The 17,010-nt window shown below is 43.6% G+C and overlaps 1 protein-coding gene across 9 annotated transcripts in view; it reads right to left on the reverse strand.

Annotated features, from left to right (window-relative positions):
• The window catches only part of ENOX1 (ecto-NOX disulfide-thiol exchanger 1), a 977,400-nt gene that overhangs the window by 406,460 nt on the left and 553,930 nt on the right, over positions 1-17,010 (reverse strand). Inside the window, exon 1 of one of the 9 annotated variants that reach the window (XM_069758248.1) lies at positions 8,419-8,525. The exons of the other annotated variants lie outside the window; for them this stretch is intronic. The gene's annotated coding sequence lies outside the window, so the exon portion shown is untranslated. Of the gene's footprint in view, positions 1-8,418; positions 8,526-17,010 lie in introns of those variants that run through there. 9 annotated transcript variants of the gene reach the window in all.

The following is a 17,010-nucleotide window of genomic DNA, read 5'->3' on the forward strand; positions in this document are numbered from 1 at the left end:
TCTATATCACTGCAGTGTCGCTTAATGTGACGGTACCTTTACTGTTGGATGACGGCAATGTAACACAATCAATACTGCGTTACTTCAGTCACAAATCACACTTTAGTGGTAGCCATCAGTAGTCATGTAATGAAGAGAAAATTGTGGCGCTGCACAGCCTGTGAATAAGATACTGATAAACTGCAGTCACTTGTGGGTGTTTAGACTTCAGTAGCTGGAGGTGCTCGCATGAGGAAACACAGGCATTCCAATATGAATACAACGAAGAAAAAAATGCGGCAGCACTCACCAGATGGCGTGGTTCAATCCTTTATTGGAGATACACAATCCATAGTAGCTTCAGACCTGAAGAAGCGCTGGTATAGCGCGAAACAGCTGTTGTCTTTCCCTGCTCACTTCCACTATGTCCGTACTCCCCCGAGCCGTGAACACGCTACTATGGATTGTGTATCTCCAATAAAGAACCACGCCATCTGGTGAGTGCTGCCGCATTTTTTCCTTCGTTGTATCAGTAGTCATGTATTTACAATACTTATGGATAATTATTTGGTATTATGGTGTCAGAACACAGAAAGCGGCCATAGATCAATCTGATCTCAAAATATTTAAATTTACAACCCCAATTTAAAAAAAGACAATTGCCTTCCACCTTCGGAGCGGTGTTCCATTTCATTTGAAAAAAAGTTATTTCACTAATAAATTGATGGCTGCAACACACTTTTTGGAATTGAGGTTCTACTATAAAGGGCTAAAAGGAAACAAAAATAATGTTTAGTATACACAAAGGGTCATAATAGTTGTAAAAAGAATTGCATGTACAACGCTAAAAACGACTATTTACAGATCATACCCATTCTTGGCTCGTAATGGTTGTGGTTTTTACTTGGATGTCCAGTCTTGTGATACTGATGACCAATCCTTAAAGGGACTGTCAGCACAGAATGGCTGTTTAAACTAAGTTCGGCGGCTCGATCCTTCATGGCAGGTGCAATCCTTTACATACACCTTCCCACCTGCTTGTTTTCCCTCTATTTGCACCCCAGCCCCCTCATCTCGGATTCACAGCTCTGGCTTCATAAGGGCAGAGGATGGACATCTATGCAAACCAAGCAAGTTGGAAGGTGTATATAAATGATTGTCCCCGCTGTGAAGCACCGAGCGCCTGTACTTTGTTGGAACCGTCATTCTGTACAGACCATCACTTTAAAGCCCCCCAGGCACATTACATTAACGTCAGCTGAACTCACCAATATCAGTGTAGGGTGTATGGAGGCTTTCTGACTCTCCTTCGACAGATTATGTTGGTAGAGATATGTATCTGGCATGTCTGACTTCAGACTCCCGATCTTTTTGTTCTCAGCAAGATAAGCTATTGCAGAGAAAACAGGAACAGTCAGCAGCACAAGATCTCTGGTGTATGGAGGAGTCGTGAGATATCTGATGGCAAACGGACAGCTAAACTATCACTCAACCGAAAGGATAGTTCATCAATATGAAAACAGCGAGGGTCAACAGGCCCACCGATCAGCTTTTTTCAGCTCTGGTGCCAATTGAACAGAAGCTGAAGGCAATGATCAGCAACAGCCACTACTCAGCGGATGGGGGGTCTGTGCTGTTCTGGCAGCACTCACTGCTTACATATGGCTAGCTCTGGGGTTAAAAACAGCTGCTCGGTAAGAGTGCCAGATCCCCACCAATAGGTCATCAATATCCCAAGGCTGGATCCCCTTATACCTTTCATTCTCTACAATGTAGTGCAATTCTCTGTACTTATAGTAGCTGCCTAATACTTCATACAATTATACGGAGCGCTTGACACATTTCATCCATGGGGACGAGTTTCATTCCTTGAATCTCATTTACATGTAGGCAGTAGGGCACTAATTATCTGCATAAATGCATGCTCTTGACTTATAATTATGATATATTCAATTTGATGTCCTGACCTGAAATGCTCTGGAACTGGATGGAAACATTTATTATAAAATAGAATATAAAATAATGATAAAAGTAAAGCTAATGAGGTAATTATGACAAGATGGCTCACTTACACTCACAATAAGTGGCAACATCTCAAGCTTTTTTTTTTTACTTTGTATCATTAGTATAATCTAAACTTGTCTTGAATGTAAACTTAGTATACATTTCAGGAAACACCAAGTGATTGTTACTGTACGAAACGCAAGCAAATACTTTTTTGGAATGAACAAAGAAAAATAGTATTTTTCAATTGTTGCTTCTCTCCAAACAGAACAATGAGTTTATAGCATGAGAAGGACCCGATAAACGTTTTGGAGAGTCAAAACAATGCAATGTCTATGTTTCAAGACACCATACTTAATACCTTGCACATACAGTACACTTCCTTATAGAATATGAATGAGTAGTCATAAGTTAGGCCGAATTCACACAAGAAATTTCAGTAAAATATTTTCCTAATAAAATTTGTCACTGTGTTATTACTACTATTATTAGTGAGAAAACAAGTAAATCATGGAAATGTTACAAATGACTTACCAAGCAGAGTGATGCAATACTTGTGGAGGGATTTTTAGAGGGGTTAGGGGATTTATTAGGACAAATCTGAAGGCAAAAGATATTCTGCATGTGAGGCCAGCAGAGCTATAATATGGGTACAGACTTGTGATGACTGTCAGAGTGAGCAGAGCCTAGTACAGGCCAAGCCCACCCACACCAGTGAGGGGCACGCAAGTGCATCCTTATGGAGACAGCTCTAGGAGAAAAGTTTCATTAACAATCTAATCGTACACAGTAAATAAATGTTAGAAGGGATTCAAGATTAAAAAAAAACCAACTACAAACACTAAGGGTATGTTTCCATGTACTGGATTACATCAGGGTTCACAGCGGTTTGGACGCTGCATATAGCGGCAGCGTCCAATCCGCGGCGTCCAGATGTTACAGCATAGTGGAGGGGATTTTATGAAATCCCGTCTCCATTATGCGTGCAGGGCCGCGGCCTGTGTATCTGGACTTATGGCGTGTCTTTATAGACCACAGAGTGTCTATTTATATTGCGGAGATGCTCAGTCTTCGCAAGCTAACCCAGTCTACGTATATGATGGGGTGATTGCGCACGTGTTCACATCCGGAATAACCGCGCGTACAACAGAGAGCGGTGCTTTGGGCGGAGCGGTGTATCTGCTGCGTCCAAAGCGCTGGGTTTCCTGAACTTGGAAACACAGCCTAATAGCAAGATGCTGATTTTTTTCATTTTACAGATAGAGAGAAATCCCTCCCAGCATAATATATATATATATATATATATATATATATATATATATTTATTTTAAAATAGCATCACTCCATGAGAATTCATCTGCTTCTAATATTAGATAATATGTGTATATACAGTACAGACCAAAAGTTTGGACACACCTCATTTAAAGATTTTTCTGTATTTTCATGACTATGAAGAGTGTGCAAAGCAGTCATCAAAGCAGAAGGTGGCTACTTTGAAGAACCTAGAATATAAGACATAATTTCAGTTGTTTCACACTTTTTTGTTAAGTATATAATGCCATATGTGTTAATTCATAGTTTTGATGTCTTCAGTGTGAATGTACAATTTTCATAGTCATGAAAAATCTTTAAATGAGGTGTGTCCAAAGTTTTGGTCTGTACTGTATGTGATGGAAATATATATACATTTCATATAGATCTCACTTGCATATATACTCATATATACTCTTTCCAGGCAAAAAGGCACAACAATTCCAGATGTGCTAAGTGCTGAGTAGATGTTTTAACTTTCTCCTAATTGCAGAAAAGGTGACAGTTGCACTTTAGTGACGCGATTAGTGCGCCCCGCGGCCTCTACCTGAACATCAGTGCAGAGGACGGGGAAGACACAGCGGCGTTCGGTGGTGGAATGGGGAGCAGATGAATATAGCAAGTGCTGGGGGCCTGAGGGGTGAGTATGTAATTTTTTATTTTTTTAATGGAGCATCTTATGGGGCCATGTGCAGCGTTATATGGGGCAAATATCTGTATGGAGCATCTTATGGGGCCATGTGCAGCATTATATGGGGCAATTATCTCTATGGAGCATCTTATGGGGCCATGTGCAGCATTATATGGGGCAATTATCTCTATGGAGCATCTTATGGGGCCATGTGCAGCATTATAATGGGGCAAACATCTGTATGGAGCAAATATCTGTATGGAGCAATGTGCAGCATTATATGGTGCAAATATCTGTATGGGGCCATGTGCAGCATTATATGGGGCAAATATCTGTATGGAGCATCTTATGGGGCCATGTGCAGCGTTATATGGGGCAAATATCTCTATGGAGCATCTTATGGGGCCATAATCCACATTTGTGGAGCATTATACGGGGCAAATGTGTCTATGGAGCATCTTATGGGGTCAATCAACATTTGTGCAGCATTATATGGGGCATATTTTGTATGGAACATCTTATGGGGCCATCATGAACTATATGGAGCATTATATGGGGCTCCTGATTCAATATGGATATTCAAAAACACAACCTACTGATGTCTCAATTTTACTTTTATTTGTATATATTTTTATTTTTGAAATTTATCGGTAGCTGCCGCATTTTCCACCCTAGTCTTATACTCGAGTCATTAAGTTTTCCCAGTTTTTTGTGGCAAAATTAGGGAGGTCGGCTTATACTCTAGTATATATGGTGTATATATATATATATATATATATATATATATATATATATACAGTGGGGCAAAAAAGTATTTAGTCAGTCAGCAATAGTGCAAGTTCCACCACTTAAAAAGATGAGAGGCGTCTGTAATTTACATCATAGGTAGACCTCAACTATGGGAGACAAACTGAGAAAAAAAAATCCAGAAAATCACATTGTCTGTTTTTTTATCACTTTTTTTGCATATTATGGTGGAAAATAAGTATTTGGTCAGAAACAAAATTTCATCTCAATACTTTGTAATATATCCTTTGTTGGCAATGACAGAGGTCAAACGTTTTCTGTAAGTCTTCACAAGGTTGCCACACACTGTTGTTGGTATGTTGGCCCATTCCTCCATGCAGATCTCCTCTAGAGCAGTGATGTTTTTGGCTTTTCGCTTGGCAACACGGACTTTCAACTCCCTCCAAAGGTTTTCTATAGGGTTGAGATCTGGAGACTGGCTAGGCCACTCCAGGACCTTGAAATGCTTCTTACGAAGCCACTCCTTCGTTGCCCTGGCGGTGTGCTTTGGATCATTGTCATGTTGAAAGACCCAGCCACGTTTCATCTTCAATGCCCTTGCTGATGGAAGGAGGTTTGCACTCAAAATCTCACGATACATGGCCCCATTCATTCTTTCATGTACCCGGATCAGTCGTCCTGGCCCCTTTGCAGAGAAACAGCCCCAAAGCATGATGTTTCCACCACCATGCTTTACAGTAGGTATGGTGTTTGATGGATGCTACTCAGTATTCTTTTTCCTCCAAACACGACAAGTTGTGTTTCTACCAAACAGTTCCAGTTTGGTTTCATCAGACCATAGGACATTCTCCAAAAACTCCTCTGGATCATCCAGATGCTCTCTAGCAAACTTCAGACGGGCCCGGATATGTACTGGCTTAAGCAGTGGGACACGTCTGGCACTGCAGGATCTGAGTCCATGGTGGCGTAGTGTGTTACTTATGGTAGGCCTTGTTACATTGGTCCCAGCTCTCTGCAGTTCATTCACTAGGTCCCCCCGCGTGGTTCTGGGATTTTTGCTCACCGTTCTTGTGATCATTCTGACCCCACGGGGTGGGATTTTGCGTGGAGCCCCAGATCGAGGGAGATTATCAGTGGTCTTGTATGTCTTCCATTTTCTAATTATTGCTCCCACTGTTGATTTCTTTACTCCAAGCTGGTTGGCTATTGCAGATTCAGTCTTCCCAGCCTGGTGCAGGGCTACAATTTTGTTTCTGGTGTCCTTTGACAGCTCTTTGGTCTTCACCATAGTGGAGTTTGGAGTCAGACTGTTTGAAGGTGTGCACAGGTGTCTTTTTATACTGATAACAAGTTTAAACAGGTGCCATTACTACAGGTAATGAGTGGAGGAAAGAGGAGACTCTTAAAGAAGAAGTTACAGGTCTGTGAGAGCCAGAAATCGTGATTGTTTGTTTCTGACCAAATACTTATTTTCCACCATAATATGCAAAAAAATGATAAAAAAACAGACAATGTGATTTTCTGGATTTTTTTTTCTCAGTTTGTCTCCCATAGTTGAGGTCTACCTATGATGTAAATTACAGACGCCTCTCATCTTTTTAAGTGGTGGAACTTGCACTATTGCTGACTGACTAAATACTTTTTTGCCCCACTGTATATATGTGTTATATGTGTAATATATATATATACATATATATATATATATATATATACACATATATATATACATATATATATTACACACACACAAAAGAGCACAGTAGAACCAAAAACACTCCGTTGAAGAAAAATCACAGTAATCAGTAAGTGCTAGTGAAAAGATGTAAAAAAAAAAACAGGGTATTTGGTTATGTTTTTTTGCAAAAAATGTGTACTAAGCTGCTCCACCAAACGTCAAGGTATACCCATATAGAGCAGTCCTAACTGATGTATGCAATCCCTATCTGATATATTTAAAAATCTGATCATCTGTATATTACCTGTATGAGCAGGGTTCAGAGAGGAAATGTTCATGTGGACATGCTGAATGGAACAGCTTTTGTGCAGATAGCCCACAATGAGTGGTGGATAACTCCCTAGTCTTGTAGGCATTCCCTAGCAACCAGGCAACCCCCACATGTACTTATGCTGGCTAACAGATGTAAATCATTCAGCTGCGGCAAGAAAAACTATCTCCGAGCACTAAAAAATACTCAGAGGTCACCCCGAGCATGCTCGAGAAATCTTGAGTAACGAGTATATTCGATCATCACTAATAAATAATTATTATTATATTAAGGAGTATGGCCGGTTTACTTTTTGAACGAGACGTTGGTAGATTTTCTTATATACCGTATAGTCTCGTGTATAAGCCGAGATTTCCAGTACATTTTTGCGCGCTGAAAACGCCCCTCCCTCGGTTTATACACGAGTCATTGTCCAGAAAGCCAGTGGCATGGAGCGCATATTCATTAATTTAGAAGAGCTGCCGGGCTGGGACAACGGAGATGGAGTAGGATGGGGAGGAAGTTAGCCATGCATACAACGATGGGACGGGGGAGTGGGCCATGTGGGACCAGGGAAGCCATGTATAAAACAGAGAGATCCACACCTAACAGGACAGGATGGGCAGGTACCACACATAGCAGGACAGAATAGGGGAGCCACACATACCAGGACAAAACGTGGGAGCCACATACCAGGACAGCGACGGGGGGAGCCACACATCACAGTACAAGATGGAGGTGCCACACATACCAGGACAAAACGAGGGAGCCACATACCAGGACAAAACGAGGGAGCCACATACCAGGACAAAAAGAGGGAGCCACATACCAGGACAACGACGGGGGGAGCCACACATAGCAGGACAGGATTGGGGAGCCACACATACCAGGACAGGATGGTGGAGCCACATAACAGGACAGGATGGGAGAGCCACACATACCAGGACAGGGGAGCCACATACCTGGACAACGGGGGGAGCCACACATAGCAGGACAGCGACGGGGGAGCCACTCACAGCAGGACAGGGAGGAGGGGACAATGTATACCCGGCTTATACTAGATTCAACAAGCTTACCCTTTTTAGTTTTCCGTGGCAAAATTAGGTGCCCCGGCTTATACTTGGGTCGGCTTACACTCGAGTATATACGGTAAATGTGTACTTGAATTTTCTTTATTTTTGAATTCTGTTTAAGAATAAGACGTTTAAGAATACACTGTCTTCATTTGTGCACAGTGCATTTCTACAGAAGTCAATGGGCACGGTGTATACGGTAATTGTATATTACATGTATGGTATACAGTGACCAGCTATTTGACATTTGCCTCAGGAGCAAGTCTTGGTTTCAACATCGTACATCAATAAATGTATCAAAATATGTATTAGCCACAAATTTCCCCATCACCATCTAGTAGACTAACTTTACCACAATTGAAGAACATAGGCACATACTCCATAAATTATAGAAATCATTTAACATCATAAATTACCGTAATAACAAAAGTCATCACTTGCATTTATTGTATGGAATGGACTGTATTATACAAATGCTGTAAAAACTCATCTTTACACTTTTCAGGGGAATCGCTCTATTTGACTGCTGGCAATACAGTCACCAACAAGGAGCTAAAACAATATAGTCATTAGTCAAATAACTTATGGAAACATCTAAATACATAATAACGCGGTCATTTCCAATACACAATTAGGCTGTGAAGCTTTCTCTTATGGAAACATTTCGGATTGCATCTATGTTTCTCACCTGTAGTTCATCCTGTCCAGGTCTCAGCAGGAATTAAGAGACACCACTTAAACTATCGGTATACAACGGCTATTGGCACCTCGTGCTGCGTGTTTAGCGTGTAAAACAAATCTTGCAAGGAAGGAAACCTCTAAAGGCTTTCTGCCGTGAACCGGTCATATGTCATTAAGATGCCTGGTAAATCAGTGACATATTCGTGTGAATAAAGGCCGCTTTCCTACTCTATTAGAGAAAAGTTACCTAGAAGGAATTATATATCAGCGTGTAAAACCAGTGTAAACCAGCGTTAAATTACCATTTAACATATGTATGTGGATGGTCGCAACTAGAAATTGTTACTTTTTAAACATAAGTAACTAATGAAGTAGTTGTAACATGAGCTTGAGGCAATAAAAGGAGTCAGATTAGACATTTAGACCCATAGCAGGCTATCTGCATAGCTCCTGCTTACTTACCAAGCATTTACCTGCGGCCATAATACACATTATAGATCATAAACACTGTTCTTGCAGTTGTAATGCTCTGTAAATAAACTACATAACCAATGCACATTGAAAGTCTAAATTATTAAACCGCTGTATAAAATATTTACAGACCTATAGGCAACATTACCAATAATCAAAAACAGCGTAGATGGATTAAAAAAAAGGTCCATAGAATAGGGTCTATTTTTTGGGGGGGTTGGAGTTCAGAGGGTTAACAGAAAGGGAGATTTTAGGTTCGCAATGGCTTGGCTTTTTCTGGTAATTACAGAGGAACTTCCATGAATTTTTTTCAATTACATGTGTTTATGTGTGTATATAGTGTAGTGTGAGTATTAATATACTCATCTACTCTCTCCGGGATCCAGGGTCATTCCTCTGCTCTTCTCAGTAACATCACCGCACGCCGGAAATCTCCTTTACAATGAAAGCCTATGGAGCCTTGCTCTGACGCTCCATAGACTTACATTGTAAAGGCCCCTTCCAGGTCACCCAGAGAATTTACAGAGAGGTGACTTCACTGAGTAGAGGAGCAGAACGGCACTGGGTCCCAGAGAGACCAGCAGTGGGGAAGTATATTATCACACTCACATTAAATTACATGCACATATACACACATTTAATCAAAAAATAATCAATGGGAGCACTTCTATAAGAGTAAATGAAGTCCTGAATAAAGTTGAGACCGTTTTCCACAGCAACTAATACGTTTTGCAGCAATAATCGTTTGTGAAGGAATCCTTACATTGATAAAATGTAAAACTTATGACCTGGAGTATAGCGAGCCAAAGATTTAAATATATTCATGAGAAATTACATCTACTTCTCCTGACTTCTTCGGAGCATATATGATTTTTTTCCAATGGCCAGAGGAGATTAAGTCTTTGACATATCCTTCTGTGAGTGGATTATGCTATGCTAATGTAAGGGGGTCGACGAAGCAGCGGGTACCTTGTGTGCCGAGTCCGGACCTGAAGGGGCTGCATCCTCGGTTTCCGGGGAAAGGTTTAAGAGAGCCGGAACTTCCCTGGTTGCTGGGGGGGAAGCCTGAGGGAGCTGGACCAACCCTTAAACCCAGGAGGGTGGGTGGAGCCAAAAAGGGGGGCGCAGAGACGGAAACATAAAAAGAAAAAGCGCGCAAAGAAAGTGAGGCGACGGCTCAGAGCAGTGAGGAGAGCAGCGGAGGGAGCAGCGCGTAGAACAGCGAGCGGCGTGCTCTGCTTCCCTCATCAGAGAGTATCGGCGTGGCAAAGGGCTGGATAGAAGGAGCCGCAGAGCCAAGCCGGGTGCTGCAGCAACCAAAGAGAGGAGCGCTCCGTCCAGGGAGCATGAGAGCCACAGAGACCAGCGACCGCTGTCGCCCCTGTCAACAGACAGCGGGGACCAAAGAGTGAGAGACGGGCAGTGTGTACCCCGTGACCGTTCTAAAGCCAGGTGCCCGACGTTTCAGGATCGTGAGTACCGTGTGCGTGACACTTGCAAGAAACCAAGAGCTCGACCGTCATTTACATCCCGACTAGTGCATGTCGGCCCAGAGACTTGTGACCTGACATCACCAGCGTATCAGAGCCGCGCTGGGCTCGCATCAGACTGTGGCCCTCACCGTTAAGTAGCCACTACAGTATATGGACTAGGGGAAATGGAGGGTACCGGAGATCAACCACTGTCACCAGAAAACGGGGTATTGTTGTTTGCTGAACCCCATTAGTAAAGACACCGCACCAGCCGTTGCTATTGAGAACACCACCACGATCCAGGACGCCATCTTCCAAAGGACCATACTGGATCCACGTTGTGTCTACGGCTGTTGGCGCCATTATCTACTCCGGATCGATTCCTGTCAGGAAGACACCTGATGAATAAGTGACTTTATTGAGAATGACTTTCTTGCTGCACCTGCATTTTACCTCACAATTTCTCTATTTTAACTGAATTTTACCTCACGTTTTCCCTATCCTGCCTACATTTTCCCTCATGTTTTTCCTATTCTGCCTACATTTTCCCTCATTTTCTTTATCTCCCTGCGTGGAATAAGACCCTGTTTATTAAAATCTGTTAACCTTTGATCTACCTCCAGTCGGTCACTGCATCCCGCAACCTGCTTACACTTTGCGTAGTCGGCAGGATGAAGTTTACAGACACCGATGTAGCAGATCAAGCAGTCAGGGGTGCCCAAAGGGCCAGTATGCCGCTGGGCGCAGTATGGAGCAATCTCCCAAAGTTTACTGTAAGTTGCACCATGTTGTGGAGCTGGACTAAGCAGGTCATGTGCCCCATGACCTCTGTGTTTGAGGCGAAGATTGCTTTGATGGCCCAAGATGGAGAAGCAAGGGCTTCCATCATACTGCGACCTCCTCATGAGCAAGGCACTTTTGACACGGTGTTACAGATACTAGAGGAGACACATGGTGAACCCACGGATGTAGGGGAGTTACGAATGCGTTTGTTTAGGCGTATTCAATGACGGGGGAGACTGATGCAGTATATGAACGGGCTACAGGAAATCCACACTGCCATTATTAAGAAAGATGGTGCAGGCATAGGACCCCCTGACCTAGTGCTGCTAGACCAGTTGGTGACAGGCATGCGAGACATACTGTTAAGGCAGGCTTGCGGGAGCACTTGCAGACAAACCTGCATATGACTTTTGCTGAAGTAGAGAGCGAAGTGCGCATACGTGAGCAGGAACAAGGGGTTGCAGCCTTGACAGGGATGCTCTGGTGTTGCAGAGTACCCACCCCGAAGGAGGAAGAGCCGAAGTGGTCCCGCGAATTACAGCAAGGAATGCAAAGAATGTGGGAAGAAGTCGAAGGCCTGAAGAAAGCCGTTGCTGCTGTGTTGGAGCCCAGCGCTATACCCCGAGGTAATTCATAGCGAAGAATGTAAAGAGTTAGAGGAGAGTTGTGGAGCATCAGAAGTACCCCAGCAGTCGCCACAAAATTTGCTTCCAGGATGTGGAGAAAGCATATACAAAAGATGCGTATCTTGAACAAATCTTTATTATAGAAAAACTATTACCTTAAAACCATTGAAACATACACAATTAAATCTGGTAGCCAAAAAAGTGCTCGGAATGTGAGCCAAACAAATATATGTGGCACCACTACTGAACAAACAGCATTACAGAGACATAGTAATACCCGCATCAATACATTCTTAAGACTAGCATAGTTCTAGGTGGGAGTCAGAGAGCAATACCTCAGATACCTAAAAAGGGGACATCAAGCCATAGTGGCATACCCGGCTCCCTCTGCCCAGTAGTACTCAAAATGGTAAGGACAGTATATATCAGAGTGCTTACATAGATATGTCAGTCCTTGCTGATGTTCAGGAGATGGTGCCACAGCCCCTACGCGCGTTTCGTCAGCGTGCCTTCGTCAGCCAAAACGCGCGTAGGGGCTGTGGCACCATCTCCTGAACATCAGCAAGGACTGACATATCTATGCAAGTACTCTGATATATACTGTCCTTACTGGCTTGATGTCCCCTTTTTAGGTATCTGAGGTATTGCTCTCTGACTCCCACCTAGAACTATGCTAGTCCTAAGAATGTATTGATGCGGGTATTACCATGTCTCTGTAATGCTGTTTGTTCAGTAGTGGTGCCACATATATTTGTTTGGCTCACATTCCGAGCACTTTTTTGGCTACCAGATTTTAATTGTGTATGTTTCAATGGTTTTAAGGTAATAGTTTTTCTATAATAAAGATTTGTTCAAGATATGCATCTTTTGTATATGCTTTCTTTATATATGTAGCGTAGAACACGTGCTGACTACGTATCTATGTGGACGCTGTACTATAACTTTTCTCTAGTCTTTTTGAATATGCGTCCTCTAGTCTGAGGGGTATTTGTTAGGTTTTCTTTTCCAGGATGTGGAGTTTAGAGCGTTCGCAGATAGGACACTCTTCCCGCAGTGTCCGACGATGCAGAAGTAAGCGCCCACCAGACAGGCACAGATGCGAGTGCTGGACATGCGGAAGAGTGGGATACCTGTCCAGAAATTGCCCTACCAGGGACCGATGACGGCGGAGAACCACTCACCCCTTCGAAGGTACTGATAATTGGAGAAAACTCCGCCCCGGGGAGAAATGGTATGGCGAGAGAAGAGGAGCCACACCTAGAGTCAGACAGAGCCAAGACAATGGATGCCGAGAAAAGATGGAGAAGGTGTTGACTGTCCACAGTGAGATGTCTGCGCTGTCCAGGCACGTGAAGACGAGTCTGGTGGAACTCCAACCTGGATCCGAAGCTCTCGTCTGTGGGATTCGACCCGAAGGAGAAGGAAGTCTGCCCTAGTGGTCCATCGGAGAAAATCACTACCTTACCCACCACAAGCTCTTGACAGAGGAGAGAAGGCGACAAGTGTTCCTGAGACACCTGCTCCTACAGATCCCGTTTATGAGAAGAGTCACTAATCTCGTCCTATGAAGTGGAAAGTTTGCCACCCACCAGCTCAAGGGACCCTGATCCATTGGAAGTATTGCAAGATGTTACTGAGGTACCCCCACCAGAAGTAGTAGACTGTGAAGAGGAAGAAGGTCCTGAGACACTGCCTCTGGCAGCTAAGGATGACAAAGAGGGGGAATCTCCCGACCAGCCATTTGTTGACTCAGTAGAGGAACAGAACCCGGAGACTGCTGCTCCATGGAACCCGCATGAACTCCTGTTATCTGCCCCTTGACCCAAAGTTTTGAGTACCTGTAACCAGCCTTATGAGCAAAAGCTGGAGCCAGGGAGGCAGGAGTGGTTGCGAAAATTATGGGCATCTATCTGCCCTCAGAAGAGCGTAGTGGAGTACAAAGTTCTTGCCCGTGGAATGGCGAGCTAAAAGAGAGGGGGAATGTAAGGGGGTCGAAGAGGCAGTGAGTACCTGCGTGCCGGGTCCGGAACTGAAGGGGCTGCATCCTTTGTTTCTGGAGGAAGGCTTAAGACAGCCGGAACTTCCCTGGTTGCCGGGGGGGAAGCCTGAGGGAGCCGGACCAACCCATGAACCCAGGAGGGTGGGCGGAGCTAAAAAAGGACATACAGCTACGGAGACATAAAAAGAAAAAGCGTGTGAAGCAAGTCAGGTGTCGGCTCAGAGCAGTGAGGAGGGCAGCATAGGGAGAAGCGCGAAGAATGGTGAATGGCACACTCTGCTTTCCTCATGAGAGAGTATTGACGTGGCATCGGGCTGGATGGAAGGAGCCTCCATCGCCTGCAGAGCCAAGCCGTTCCTGCAGAGCAGAACCAAGCCGGGTGCTGCAGCAACCAGAGAGAGGAGTGCTCCGTCCGGGGAGCATCAGAGCCACACAGACCAGCGACCGCTGTCACCCGCCCCTGTGAACAGTGGAGACTAAAGAGAGATAGCTGTGCCTGTTGACCGTTATAAAGCCAGGTACCCGATGATTCAGGAGGACTACCGTTCGCGTGACACCTGAAAGAGACCAGTTATTTACATCCCGACTGTACTAGTGAATATCGGCCGAGACTTGTGACCTGACTTCGCCAGCGTATGTTAGCAGAGCTGCGCTGGGCTCGTACCGGACTGTGGCACCACTATAGTATATGGACTGGGGGCAGTGGAAGGCACCGGAGACCAATCACTGTCACCAGAAGACAGGGTATTGTTGTTTGCTGATCCCCATTAGTAAAGACACCGAGCCAGCCGTTGCTATTGAGTTCACCGCCAGGATCCAGGACGCCATTTTCCCAGGACCACACCGAATCCACTTTGTATTGACGGCTGTTGGTGCCATTATCTACTCAGGGACCATTCCTGTCAGGAAGACGCCTGATGGATAAGTGACTTTATTGAGAACGACTTTCTTGGTTTCACCTGCATTTTACCTCACGTTTTCCCTATTTTACCTGCATTTTATCTCACGTTTTCCCTATTCTGCCTACATTTTATCTCGTGTTTTCCCTCTCTCCCTGCGTGGACTAAGACCCTGTAGGTTAAAATCTGTTAACCCTTGATCTGCCTCAAGTCACTGCATCCTGCAATCTGCTTACACTAGGATTAGTCATGTTAAAAATCAACATGTGTGATCCTTCGTCATCTGCAGACAGGGGAAGAGACATGAGAGAAGCTTGTTGCACATTTGATGGTCAGCGAAACCCGCTGAAACCTTTCAAAATGGAAGTCATTTATCTAATATGTAGGGACTAATGATGAGCGAATGTGCTCGGATAATGTGTTATACAAGAATGCTAGTGTGCTAACCGAGTGCCTTCGGAGCGATTTAAACTTATATTCGAGTCCCTGCCGCTGCATGTCTTGTGGCTGTTAAACAGTTGCAACACATTTTTCGAGCCCGCCAAAGACACTCAGCACCCAAGCATGATCTGAAAACATCTTTCCCGAGTACATTCACTTATCACTAGTAGGGACAAATTTATTATCCTACTATGAACGCTGTTAAAAAAAAAAAAAACCTTGCAACATATGTATTCCTCAGTAAGGGAAATATACTTCTAAAGGATGCATCACTCGCTTGGCATTTACCAGTCGCTCTCTGGGTCTTGGTTTCAGCCGCTACTGTCAATATATCAAACTGTTCAGACAAAGTTGCACCTGTATATTGAAGTACAACTTTCATGTAAGTCAGCAGTGGCCGTGTTTTGAAGCCAATACAATCTCGCTTGCTTCGTGCAGTCTACAAAAAGCAATTCATTTATGAGAATGACACGGAATTCTTTAGATACTTCTGTTTGGTTTCCGTACCAAGTGAGCGGTGCTAGATTGCTGGTTACAAAGAAACAAAGCAGAAGAGACATCACACTGTAAACTATTGTGCGGAGCACAATGATGGAGGTCTCCCGCTAATTTGTAAAACGCGGACAAACCGATTTGAGGTTATCTGTGCAATGTAAAGAGTGACTGTTTAAGGACGTAACATCAAACTAAATAAAGGCACAGACAAAGAGCAGCGATAGGGAAACATGTCCAGGTAATTGAAAAGTGAAAGCATTTAACTCCTTCTCTGCAAGACAAATCAGCCTTGCATGGTTTTGAAAAGAAGAGAGAATACATTAAACACATTTACTGGTGCTAGAGTTTAGATTAATCCCCCTGTCACACAGCGTGCATCTGTTATGGAAAGTAAAACAGGAACAGATAATCATTTTAAGTCTTGTTGGCTAAACATATACATTGGGGCTGCTGCAGCCCATGCATTCCAATTTGTCACTTAATCAAGCAGAACTGTGTAAAGAATGTTTTTCCATTAGAGAAGAACAAACAGTAGCTCCAAGGCTCCTCCACACTTTACAATACTTTCTATCTTGTACATGTTCCTGTCCTAATAAAACCTTTTTGCACTCAAGTAGTGCACAAGTCACACAGAATATGGATGGCATTTACAGAAGTAAGAGAAGGGCTGGCCTTTCATATTTTGGTCATAATTTAATACTATTCTTTTAAAATCGGTTTTCTCACTAACCCAGCCCGAGATGGGGAATATCACAACGCAAGTTGCTTTTCTATTTCTTAGTTGTCAATCGAGTTTTGAGATGAACACGTTATTTGTAACAAATTGGTTGGAGTGCATTGCTTGCAATACAGCTAACAACTAAACGTTTCCAAAGTCTACTTTATCTTCAGCTTAGCAACTTTTTTATTGCTGAAAAGCATCTAAAAAAGCAAAAAAAAATAAACTTTGCTAATCGTCATTAAAAAATTCTAACTTTATGTTCTTATGGCTGCTAGGTAGTTCTATATGGAAGGAGGACAGACAAGAAACGAAATCTGTGCAGTCCAACTCTCTTCCATCTACACCCTACTGTTTTAGCAGGGAAGGGACAGACAGGAGAGGAACTCAAGCATATGAGTATGCAAGGATACATAGGTCTACCTGGTGGTATTTCCTGATGAAGGGGGCATGAGACCCCTGAAATGCGTTGAATAAAACCACTGTGAATCAACTATACTCTCCTGAAATTCATCTTAGCGGCAGCGCAGAATTTTAACTACAAATCTCCCTTTGAAGACATTATTTTCTCTGGTCGGTGAAGACCTGTGGATCTACAGCAGCCGCTATGTATATGCTCTAATCTCATCCTAACCAGGTGAGCAAATTTGGTGTATATTCTCCTCTGTGTAACGTGGATAAGACCCTATTGGGCT

Source organism: Ranitomeya imitator, chromosome 3 (genome assembly GCF_032444005.1).
Source record: "Ranitomeya imitator isolate aRanImi1 chromosome 3, aRanImi1.pri, whole genome shotgun sequence".
In the NCBI taxonomy this organism is placed as follows: domain Eukaryota; kingdom Metazoa; phylum Chordata; class Amphibia; order Anura; family Dendrobatidae; genus Ranitomeya; species Ranitomeya imitator.